Raw genomic sequence first — 12864 nt, 5'->3', positions numbered from 1 at the left:
TGATATGGTTATATATTGATAATTATATATTACATTTATATAAATGACAGTAGTGTGTATATATATATATATATATAAATATAATGTGTAAAACTAGCAGTGTGAATGTTAAAACAATAAATGTTATAGAATAAGAGTTTACTGAAAATAATAAGTAATTAAGTGAATAATGGAACAAATGTAGTGAATGTGCCTGTTTGTAAATGAAACCTAGGCTATACAATTATTGTAATATGTAAAATAAACATATCTTTCTATGATGTATCTTTCCTGGTTGTTATTTCTCAGTGTCTCTGGACAGAAAATGTGCCAAGTCAATAAAGTTATGCGCCCAATTTTGTGTTTACTGACGCCTGTAATGATCTGCAAAATGTTGATTGGTTGACAGCCCATCTGTAGATTGTGTGATTTGATTGGACAACGAGTATTTGGAGCCCTTGGTCTAAGTCATTGGATATTCAAATGACACAGTTGCAAAAAAAAGGAGCAAAAAGTCGGTGGTTGAATTTCATTAACATTTAATGAAAAAGTATGGATTTCAGCAAAAAAAGAAAGACACGCAACTACAGAGGATAAATGATAAATGAGTAAACGTGAACTACACTCTTAAAAGAAAAGCTTCCTGTAGGATCCTTTAGGATAATATAAGGTAAAAAATATACATTAAGATTAATTTCCAAGCCTATACTCTGCCATCAGCTCGATTTGTTGAACCGTTGAAGACTTCAGGGGTTCTTTGAAGAAGCCTTTTCAAAAGAGGGGTTCGTTTTGGAACCAGCAGCGCCCTCGTGAGTAAAGGCCGCTCCAGCGCAGAATTCAAATTGAGACCGTTGGTCAAAAGACAACTGGAAGCGGGAAGCGCGCGGATGGTTGGAGAGACGCGACCAATAAGAGATGACTTGCAACGGATTGACGTGAATGGTGAGTCATACCTTAGCTATTCGCTAGCTAAGATAATAATTCATCAAACTACTATCAAATAACTTAAAAACAATACATCATGTAATGTACTCTTGGTTTTTTCATCAGCTAGCCAAGCTACATAGCCTGTAATGTTAGCTGGTAATTGTTGTATAAATGTTGGTACGTTTTAGCTAACGTTAGCTACAGTAGCTAGCTAGTTAAAGTTACTGTAACGTTAGCTAACTTTAGCTAGCTAGACTCAATATTGAGAAATTGTAGTCATTTAAACCCATGATATACTTTCTCACCATCTCCTTCCATCCTCCTCCCTTTAGTACCTGGCTTATCCTGCCCCTGTCCAGTTAAGTGGTGGAGAGTTTGGGAGCTGTGAGCTCGGATAGAGAAATGTATCAACCACCACGAACAGGTAAGACACACACACACACACACACACACACAGATGACCCAATGTAGATTATGTTCGACTTGACAAAAAGAAGAATACATAAAACAGATCAGATTAGTTAGATGCATTTGATATTGAATATTCATGTTGTTTATGTTGTGTTTGTGTCTAATTGATGTATTTCTGTAACGATCCCGGCGGTCTGAGTCGGGTCCTGTCTGGTGACGAGTGTTTCTGGTCGTAGCTCCTGTTTCCCGAGGGTTCGGGGAACGCTCCGGGAGCGCTCTTGTTTCCGCACCTGCTTCCCATCAGCAATCGGCACACCTGGGCCTAATCATCACCCTTCTTAGGGTCTGGCCCAACATCCAGTTCCTGCCGGATCGTTAGCCATGAACAGTATGTTTTGCCGGCGTATTAGCCTCAGTACTAGAGTTAGTGTTTGTTGTTTTGTTGCACCCTGTTGACCTGCCTGGTACTTACCTCCGTTTTTGTTCTCCCCACAGTCACTCGCCCGAACCTCTACCCAACCTCTGCCTGATGGTCGGCGGCTGCCGAGCCATCATCGGATCAACCACTGGACCCTCTACAACTCCTCCACGCCGCCGCTCTGTTCCCTGGATTATTTCCCCTTCACCCTTGGTTCAGTAAATAAACACTCACCTTTTGACACCACTTACCTTGTCCTGGTCTGCTTCTGGGTTCTGGCTTAGTAAACCGTGACAGAACGATCCGGCCAGTAATGAACCCAGCGGACCTGGACTCTGTTCGCCATGCTATTACCCAGCAGGAGAAGATGTTGGGCCATCATAGCACGGTACTACAGGAGATCGCGTTGTCAGTTCGAACCTTTCTACCGGTCTGACGGAGGTCCAGAACCAACGCAAGTGGCCGGTGGAGGATCCACTACCGGTTTCATCCATCTCGCCTGCCGCTTCTGAAGCTGTGGCCATCCGTGAGCCCAAGGTTCCGACGCCGGATAAATATGAGGGGGAGCTGGGAAGATGCCGTTCCTTCCTTATGCAGTGTGGACTAGTGTTCGATCTACAGCCCTACTCTTATGCCACAGACAAGGCTAGGATAGCCTTTGTGATTGAGTTGCTGCGTGGTCGTGCGCTGGAGTGGGCTTCAGCCGCTTGGGAACGACAGGATCCCTGCATGGCTTCATACCAGGGGTTCACGGCCGAGATGAGGAAGCTCTTCGACCATTCCGTCCCGAGGGAGGGAACGCAGCTAGGCGCCTGTTTTCGCTCGCCAAGGAACTCGCAGCGTGGCCGACTTCGTGATTGAGTTCAAGACGTTGGCTGTGGAGAGTGGGTGGAACGAGGAGTCTCTGCAAGCGGCCTTTTACCAGGGTCTGTCGGAGCAGCTCAAGGATGAGTTGATCTCCTATCCGGAGCCTAGTGACCTGGACAGCTTGGTAGCCTTGTCCATTCGGGTGGATAATCGAGTCCGAGAGCGAAGGAGGGAGAAGCAATGGGGTCCGTCCAATCGATCAGTTTCTCAGTTCCCAGTCGGGTCGGGTGGTGGACCAGAACACATCGATCATTCTCCACCACAGTGGATTAGTGGAGAGGTCCTCTCTCCCGATTCGAACCCATGCAAGTGGGGCGGCACGGGTTAACCAAGGAGGAGCGTCAACATAGACGTAAGACCAACTGCTGCCTCTACTGTGGTAGCTCGGGACATTACATCTCCACTTGTTCCCGGCGGTCGTCAAACTGCCCGGCTCGCTAAAGTTGGGAGGACTTTTAGCGAGCCAGTTTCAACCTCTCAGTACCTCTGTCAGACCCCGCTTCCCGGCTACCCTTGTGAACAGGAATCAGAGCTTAGCGCTTAACGCTTTTATCGATTCAGGTGCCGATGGAAGCTTTCTTGATGCCGAAAGTTGGTGGAACAGCTGGGGCTTTCCAAGGAGCAATTGCCGGAAGCCATTGAAGCGACCACTCTGAACGGCAGTAGTCTGGCACGTATCACGATGAGGACTGAACCGGTTAAGATGCGGTTGTCAGGGAATCATTCTGAGATGATTTCATTTTTCATTCTGCCGTCTTCCCATGTTCCTCTGGTCCTTGGATACCCCTGGCTGAAGGAACACAATCCCACGTTCGATTGGGTGACGGGCAAGGTAACGAGTTGGAGCCTGGATTGTCATGCTAACTGTCTCAAGACTGCCTGCCCCCATTCGGTTCCCAGTCAGGTGATTGAGGCTAAACCTCCAGATTTGTCCCTGGTTCCCGAGACATATCACGATTTGGGGGAGGTTTTCAGTAAGCAGAAGGCTCTGTCACTCCTCCCCACCGACCATATGATTGTGCCATCAACCTGGTCCCTGGAGCTGTCTACCCCAAGGGAAGGTTATACAGTATCTCCCGACCTGAACGTGAGGCGTTGGAGACCTACATCAAGGAGTCCCTAGCTGCTGGTCTCGTTCGTCCCTCGTCATCACCCCTGGGGGGCAGGATTCTTCTTTGTGGGTAAGAAGGATGGCTCTCTTCGACCATGTATTGACTATCGGGGGTTGAATGACATCACGGTCAAGAACAAGTATCCCCTGCCCTTGATGAGTTCTGCCTTCGACTCCTTACAGGGTGCTACGGTGTTCACCAAGTTAGACCTACGCAATGCGTATCACCTGGTCCGGATCAGAGAGGGGACGAGTGGTTGACGGGGTTTCAATACACCGATGGGGCACTTGAGTATCAGGTGATGCCGTTTGGACTGACCAATGCTCCAGCGGTATTCCAGAGTATGGTGAACGACGTCCTGAGAGATATGATCGGTCTCTTCGTGTTTGTTTACCTGGATGACATTCTGATCTTCTCGAAGGAACCTTCCGACCACGTCCAGCATGTCCGGCAGGTTCTGCAGCGATTGTTGGAGAATCGCCTGTTCGTGAAGGCCGAGAAGTGCGAGTTTCACGCCCACACAACATCCTTTCTCGGGTACATCATCTCCAGGGGAGAGATTAGGATGGACCAGGAGAAGGTTAGAGCGGTTCTGGAATGGGCCCAGCCCGGTCACGAGATTGCAGCTCCAGAGATTTTTGGGGTTTGCGAATTTCTACCGCAGATTCATCCGGGGATTACAGCCGTGTGGCCGCTCCATTAACTGCCTTGACTTCCAGCATCAGGACCTTCAAGTGGAATCCGGAGGCGGATCGAGCGTTTCTGGATTTGAAGAGGCGATTCACCAACGCACCGATTCTCTCTCAACCGGACACGGCCCGTCAGTTCGTTGTTGAAGTGGACGCGTCTGATGTGGGAGTTGGCGCCATCCTGTCGCAGCGATGCTCCACGGACAGTAAACTCCATCCCTGCGCCTACTACTCGTCGCCTTTCACCTGCGGAGAGGAATTACGATGTGGGTAACCGGGAGCTTCCGCGGTGAAACTTGCCTTGGAGGAGTGGCGCCACTGGTTGGAGGGGCGGAGCAACCGTTTATTGTCTGGACGGACCACAAGAATCTTGCTTACGTGCAATCGGCGAAACGTCTCAACTCCCGGCCAGGCCAGGTGGCGTTGTTTTTCGGACGATTCAAGTTTGTCCTGACGTTCCGACCTGGGTCTAAGAACGGCAAGGCGGACGCCTTGTCCCGGATGTTCTCCAAGACGGAGGAGAGTGGGTCCAAGACCGAGACTATTCTCCCCCCGGAACTGCGTCGTGGGAGCAGTCATGTGGAAGATTGAGGAGGAGGTGCTGGCGGCCCTTCGACTCAGCCCGGTCCCGTAACGGTCCACCCGGTCGGTTGTTTGTGCCTGAGTCGGTTCGTCCTGCTGTTCTCAAGTGGTCCCACGCCAGTAAGATGGCTTGTCACCCTGGCGTGGCTCGGACTATGGCGTTTCTTCGCAGACGTTTTTGGTGGCCTGCCATGGCCGAGGATACTCGGGTTTTGTTGCTGCCTGTCCAGTGTGTGCGCAGAATAAGAGTACCAATCGGCCCAGCTCTGGACTACTTCACCCCCTTCCTATTCCCGGCGTCCATGGTCGCATCTGGCCCTGGACTTCGTCACGGGGTTGCCCGTTCTGAGGGGAACACGGTCGTTCTGACTATCGTGGACAGATTCAGCAAGTTCGCCCACTTTGTGCCGATTGCCAAGCTTCCCTCTGCCTCGGAGACGTCCGAGATCCTGGTTAGGGAGGTTTTCAGGGTCCACGGTTTGCCCAGTGATATCGTTTCCGACCGTGGCCCTCAGTTTACCTCTGCTGTCTGGAAGTCCTTCTGTTCGGCCATTGGAGCTACAGTCAGTCTCACATCTGGTTTTCACCCCCAATCCAATGGTCAGGCGGAGAGAGCCAACCAGAAGATGGAATCCACGCTACGCTGTCTGGTCTCTTCCAACCCCACCTCCTGGGCCTCTCAGTTGCCTTGGGGTTGAGTATGCCCACAATACTCTCCCTACTTCTGCCACTGGGATGTCTCCCTTCCAGTGCCTGTATGGCTACCAACCTCCCCTGTTCCCTTCTCAGGAGAAGGAGCTCTCAGTGCCTTCTGTTCAGGCCCACATTCGTCGTTGCCACCGGACCTGGCATCGGGCCAGAAAGGCACTCCTTAGAGGTTCGGACCGGTATCAGCTCCAGGCGAATCGTCGCGGATCCCGCTCCCACCTATACCATCGGAGATAGGGTTTGGTTGGCCACACGGGATCTTCCGTTACGGACTGAGTCTAGGAAGTTGTTACCAAGTTCATTGGTCCGTTTGTGGTGGAGAAGGTGATCAATCCAGTGGCAGTTCGACTCAAACTACCGAGGACGCTCAGAGTCCATCCCACCTTTCATGTCTCCTGCCTCAAGCCTGTCCTCCTCAGTCCTCTGTTGCCTCCTCCGCCTCCTCCTCCTCCTCCTCGGATGATCGGAGGTGGTCCTGCCTACACGGTGCGGCGATCATGGATTCCCCGACGGCGGGGCCGGGGTTTCCAGTATCTCGTGGACTGGGAGGGGTATGGTCCTGAGGAGAGGAGTTGGGTTCCGCGGCGACAGGTCCTAGATCCGGATCTCATCAGGGACTTCTACCGCCTCCATCCTGGCGCTCCGGGAGTCCGCCGGTGGCGTTCGGGTCGGAGGGGGGGGGTACTGTAACGATCCCGGCGGTCTGAGTCGGGTCCTGTCTGGTGACGAGTGTTTCTGGTCGTAGCTCCTGTTTCCCGAGGGTTCGGGGAACGCTCCGGGAGCGCTCTTGTTTCCGCACCTGCTTCCCATCAGCAATCGGCACACCTGGGCCTAATCATCACCCTTCTTAGGGTCTGGCCCAACATCCAGTTCCTGCCGGATCGTTAGCCATGAACAGTATGTTTTGCCGGCGTATTAGCCTCAGTACTAGAGTTAGTGTTTGTTGTTTTGTTGCACCCTGTTGACCTGCCTGGTACTTACCTCCGTTTTTGTTCTCCCCACAGTCACTCGCCCGGAACCTCTACCCAACCTCTGCCTGATGGTGGCGGCTGCCGAGCCATCATCGGATCAACCACTGGACCCTCTACAACTCCTCCACGCCGCCGCTCTGTTCCCTGGATTATTTCCCCTTCACCCTTGGTTCAGTAAATAAACACTCACCTTTTGACACCACTTACCTTGTCCTGGTCTGCTTCTGGGTTCTGGCTTAGTAAACCGTGACATTTCAGGTTGGCGTATTGGGGTGGATTGTTCTGTCCTCTGTATTTCAGACCAAAGCAAGACAACGTTTAAAGCTCACTATGGATCTACTAACAGGTTAGCCTCTATAAAGTATTTGGATGTATTTGAAGTGTGATTATAGTGTGTTCTGTGTTACTCCTTTGTCAATCCAATACTAACTGAATAGTGAATCAATCAATCAATACAGTGTGATTATTGTGTGTTTTATGTCATTCCTTCATCTTTTCCAACACTAACTGAATGGTGAATGAATGTATTTGCAGTCAATCAATCAATCAATACAGTGTATGAACAAAATTCAACTCCAGTTGAAGAACTGGGACAAGCTACAAATCTCATTGTGGGGTAGGCCACATGTTATGAAGATGGTTAAAGCTCCTAAACTGAATTACATCATCAGCATGTTTCCACTGTCCATACCTGCCTACAACTTTAACACCATAGACAAAATGATTCATTTGGACTATTAAAAGGGCCAGGATGAACCAAGCTAGATTACAGGTAAAGACTTAGAAGGGAGGATTAAAGCTCCCTAACATGTAATTATAGCAAGAAGCATTTATAACTGCCCAAATAGGCTCTCTTTATTGAGAACTCTAATAGGCCAATTTGGGTTGACATGGAAGAAGAACTTAATGCCCCATTTGGAGCATCATATTATCTGAGTCAACACTTAAATGTGGGACTGCAGAATCCCATAATGTCCCATACTAAGAAATATGGCGTCAGATAAATAAGAGACAGACATCTTCACCTTTCCTGACAAGCTCTGCTTCTTTATGGAACAACCAGAAATACAAATGAGGAGGAAAGGTGGTTGTCTGGAAAGACACATTTTTTTTCTCACTTTTTTTCTTCATGTGTCAACTTTAATTTGAGTGTGGCTGTGGAAGACTGGTCCCTTGATGATGTCTGGAAGTGGCTGAGTACCAATGATCTCCATGATTCCATCCCATCATTCCAAGGTTCACAATCTTTCTGAAGAATGCCAACTCTCTTCAATTGTCCACTTTGCAACGAGCATACTGTCTTTGTGTCCAGACGACTCACACATATTGGCCTCTATCACCAGCATGAACCACATTTTCTAATTACCTGTGGAATTAATGGGTGTGGGAAAGCAAATATATGTTTTAGCGCCTATCGGTCACACATCTACCAAAACCACAGAGCTTTTAAGCCCCAACTTAGATGAGAATTGCCCTCATGATGAATTTGAGATTGGGACTGATCCCATTGAAGATGACATGAGCGATGTAGAGAGTCTGCCAGAGGCTGAATATGTTCAAGCCACAGAGATCAACACTGAGCAGCTAATTGAAGGTATCAAAAAGAATATCTATTATTTGATTTTGGAAATCAGGAAAGAACACTGCATCCCAGCTACGGTACATAATAGCATTGTTGAGGACCTCAGAACCATTTTTTATGGATTTATGACAGGTTTCCCTCAGGTTTCATCTTACAAATAAGCAAATAAACATGGTTGAACATGATGATCTCAGGGACTTGCTTAACAACTCTGCAGTATTTGAGGAATGCATTAGATGCATAAGCTCTGAGTGGATGCTGGAGCATTACTGTGTGAAAGAATTGGGCATGGTCCGGCCAATTGAAGTACCACTGAGCAACAAAGAAGGTTATAAAACAAGGTGATTTCAATACAGCTACATGGTCCCCAGGGTATATGAATATAAAGAGACATGAGACAAAACAATGGACCTGTAGAATGGAATAAGTTATAAGACCTCTATGATTCATTTAATTTGTCAGTTATTCCAGCTAATGTGAGATGTTTAGATGACATAACATTTGAGGACACATACTGTAATTTAGCTGGCCATCTTTTCCCCTCCCTTTCTGGCTGTCCTCCCCCTTCCCTTCTAAGTTCAAGGTGGTTTATTTGTCATATACATGGAGTTAACAGTGCAATGAAATGTTGACTAGCAGGTTAACCTCTTGACAACAACAATAGAACAAGTCAGAAGCTAAGTTAATATAAAGAGTAATACAATAGTAATAAACCCTGCATTCATAACTATCCTTAACATACCTGGGGTGTTTCTGGGATAGAGGGTTGATATAAAAGTCAATATAATCAGCAATACAGGAAGATTCTGAGACACAATCACTTACTATTGGTCAGCCGTAGGGAACCGCCAACGTCTCAGGAGATATGTATTTTAGGCAGTAAGTAAAACTGCCTAGGCCTTGGAGAATCTGCCCCAAAAAGATAGACCATCTGTTTATCTGTAATGTACTTATCCTCATATAGTTTACTCACTATCTCCTGGATTAATCTTTGTGTTTTCCGGTTGTGTTGAGTGGGACAATGGAACATAGTGTTTACCATTATCCTATTGTCTATTGGCTTCAAGAAGATATTCACTTTATCCATTACAACAATCTGAGCCCCCTTATCTGCTGGTTTAATCACTATATTCTGATGTTCAATGTTTCTAGAGCTTGATTTTTTGAAAAAGGTGTAAGGTTAAGCTGATATACAGGTCGGGTTCTGAATTGTGAAAAGGAAGCCACATTCCTACGTATAACAGTCTGTATAGTTTCTGACACTGACTCCAACTGAGGTTCCCAATGTGAGGGATTTGGAAATAGTATATGAGGAAAATCTGTTTCATAATCAAAATGATCTAATAACTTCAATCTTCTATGATAGAAGTGTAGATTCCTCCGGAGCTCCCTGCAGTCCACCTGTTTAGGAGTTGGTATGAAAGTCAGTCCTCTTTCTAGAACCTCACTCTCGGCTTTGTTGAGCCCAATGGGACATTGTTGGTCAAGACCTCAAATCGGTCGTGAAGTAGTATGGACATATTGATGGAACAAGGTCACTAAACTGGTGGTTAGACAGGGTAGATCCAAGAGCAGGCCTCTGCTGTCATCTAGAGGGCGTTTCTCTGTACTGCTTGACACATGGAGACTCAATGGAGGCACAGTGCAAAGTGCTCAAAGTAAGGCCCAAACAATTGTTTGTCAGGCTGGGATCTATAAAGCAGTATGTTCTTCAATTAGATGCCAACTAATATTCATACAGGGACAATAGGTGGGGCAGGAGGAAGAATGGTGTTCCTGATTTTCAGAAGAATTCCCCTTTTTTCTTTAAAGCTTCAGATTGAGATTGTTGTTATTCTCCAATATGTTTTTCTTCAGTGAGCCACTCTGGATTCTCCAAGGGGAAAACTCCCTCTATTCTCCACTAGAGAGTTCGAGCTCCATGCTTTTGCTGGGAATTGTCCACTGTTGGTATACATTTATTTGGTCCCCAAAATACCAAAATAAAAAGGTGTATTTGTCTAGTTTTAGCTGAGTCCCCAGTTAGCATCCATGTGGCTCATTTAAAAGTTTCTAAAAACATAACGTACTCCTGACGTTTCACCACAATAGGCTTCTTCAGACAACGGTACAAAAAGTAGCCAAACAAAGCCAAAGGAAGAGTGATGAGCAGCAGCAGCATCATCAAACCAGCGAGGCCGCCGGCAAGCCCAACAGTGATGATGCTGCCGAGCTCCAGTTAGCTCCGTGTGCAGAGCCTACCCACCCTTCCACAAGCACCGCCAGGATAATGGCTCCACAGCCCCCTCCACCTCCGACTGTTCCTGACTATCTTGGAACAGAGGTGCCAGCCCAGATTAGCCTAGAATCCTACCGTAGTCGCAGGTTTTCTGTCCAAAAACCTTCATTTAATAGCAACTGGTTCATAAGAAGGGAGTGTCTGGAATACTCACTTACTGAAGATGCTGCATTGCTGAAAGTTCTGCGTGGGGTCCATCTATTGGGAGATGGCTAACTAGTCTGTATTTTCCACTGATTCATATGGATGCCAGTGCACACATTGGCTGTAAAAGTGGGTAAAAACAGAAAAGCATATAACTGTAGCTATGTGGTCTTTACTTGAGTGTGTTTCAGCAGGGTGAGGTCAGAGAGATGCTTCCAAGTCAGTATTTTTCTGAACTCATAAAATCCTTTACACAATCTGATGGGATGAATGTTCAACCCCATTTAAATGACCATAAAGTCTATATAGTACCTTTAAGTTAAGACCTCACAGATCTGTTCATGGCAAAGCAGTTCAATTCATGATATTAATATTTCTGTGAGCTTGTGTGGCCTACCACTTCACGGTTGAGCAGTTGTTGCTCCTAGATGTTTCCACTTCACAATAACAGCACTTACAGTTGACTGGGGCTGCTCTAGTAGGGTAGGAATTTGACGAACTGACTTGTTGGAAAGGTTGTTTATTAGCACTCAAATCTATCAATGGCATTTTCGACACAATTTGGTGAAAGCCCCAAAGCATTCAGAAAGCCTCTGATTCCCACCACTAGTGGACACCCCCATGAGTGTCTTTCAGAACCCCCTCCTAAAACCACCTGTTTCGTTTTGGTTGTTGTTAGTGACTCTTTGTTAGTTCCTTCTTCTGTTTGAGAGACAATGTTTTATTTCTTGTTGAGGAACGTAACAATGTTCATGTGATTAAATTAAATCACCCGACTGTTTAAGATATGTCTGTTAGTAAATGTTTTATTTCTAAGAGATCATGAGTAAAAGAGAACAATTGACATTCTAGAATGAGTTGTCACTGTGTTCACCACAACCAACATGCTGCATCTCTGTTTAGGGGTCAGTGGTCTAAAATGAGTCTCTCTGGGGAGAGAGAGGAGGGGGCCCTGCCTCTAAAATGAGTCTCTCTGGGAGAGAGAGAGGAGGGGGTCCCTGCCTCTAAAATGAGTCTCTCTGGGGGAGAGAGTGGGGGGGCCCTGCCTCTAAATGAGTCTCTCTGGGGAGAGAGAGGAGGGGGTCCCTGCCTCTAAAATGAGTCTCTGGGGAGAGAGAGGAGGGGGGCCCTGCCTCTAAATCGAGCTCTCTGGGGGACATGACACCAAAGCTAAGAGGTGAGAGGTCAATTTTATGAAGAATTTATTACGTTTATTTACACAATAAATAGCTATCTTAAGATGAATGCACTTACTGTAAATCACTCTGGATAAGAGCATCTGCTAAATCAGGAGTTCTCAATCCGGGGTCAGTGGAGGTACTGCAGGGGTTCTGCAGCACCCTGCCTGGACTCGTTGCAATGGAAGACATTTGATAGAATTTTCACGACACGAACACTTTGCCTACTCTTCATTATTGCCTAATATAATGGAATGCATATTTATTTTACCAATTCTGATGGTTGTTACAATACACTCTTCCCACCCGTTTAACAACTCTAAATAGCTTTGGCATCGTAGGCTTCAGGGTCCCTTGTCAATAATGTTGCCTACAACTTTGCATACAATGTTCATTTTCATCGAACACATATTTCACCCTAGATGCCTTAAATTGGCCAATTTATAGCCATGGCCAATTTATGATTCAATTTTTAACAACGTGATGTTGCGCTCCAAAGTGATAACTTGAAATAACATGATATAGGTAATTAAATAATAAAGTTAGAGATATTTTTGGGTTCAGTGAAGAAGAACCTCTAGAGTTCTGATCAACAAAAGGTGAATGTTTTGAGGATGTGAACCCAGCAGCCCCCCAGTGGTCAGATCAAGCCCGCCCGTTTTTTCCAGCACCCGGCCCGTGATTCGAACCAGCCACCTTTCTGCCATAGGTCCAACTTCTGCCACTGCTCCAACTCCTTAGCCGCTGGGCGAAAACCTGAGTTATCTTCAGAAATAAGCATGAGTTAATCTGCCAAACCGAAGACAAAATGCTATGCATTCATTTATACCCATAAGAGTAAAATGTCTTAATTCTCAGCACTTATACGACCAATTTTCTACTCTGAGATACTTTGTGGATATGGGCCCAGATCTCAAAATATTGTTATAAAAAAAACTTTGAATGTTTGTTTTACATTTAAAAAATAAATAAAATAATATTACTAATGTAAGCCAATGTAAAGACTATTTAGGTTATT

The 12864-nt window shown here is 46.5% G+C and overlaps 1 long non-coding RNA gene across 1 annotated transcript; it reads left to right on the top strand.

Annotated features, from left to right (window-relative positions):
- The first annotated feature begins 1287 nt into the window (after positions 1–1287).
- Positions 1288–11612, top strand: LOC123484742. The gene is made up of 3 exons (XR_006658665.1): positions 1288–1330; positions 6923–7010; positions 11572–11612. It is a non-coding gene; the product is annotated as an uncharacterized LOC123484742 (long non-coding RNA).
- The last annotated feature ends 1252 nt before the right edge of the window (positions 11613–12864 follow it).

Source organism: Coregonus clupeaformis, unplaced genomic scaffold, assembly GCF_020615455.1.
Source record: "Coregonus clupeaformis isolate EN_2021a unplaced genomic scaffold, ASM2061545v1 scaf0432, whole genome shotgun sequence".
Lineage (NCBI taxonomy): Eukaryota > Metazoa > Chordata > Actinopteri > Salmoniformes > Salmonidae > Coregonus > Coregonus clupeaformis.
The sequence above is the reverse complement of the archived record's forward strand: the minus strand, read 5'-3'. Positions and strand labels throughout refer to the sequence as shown.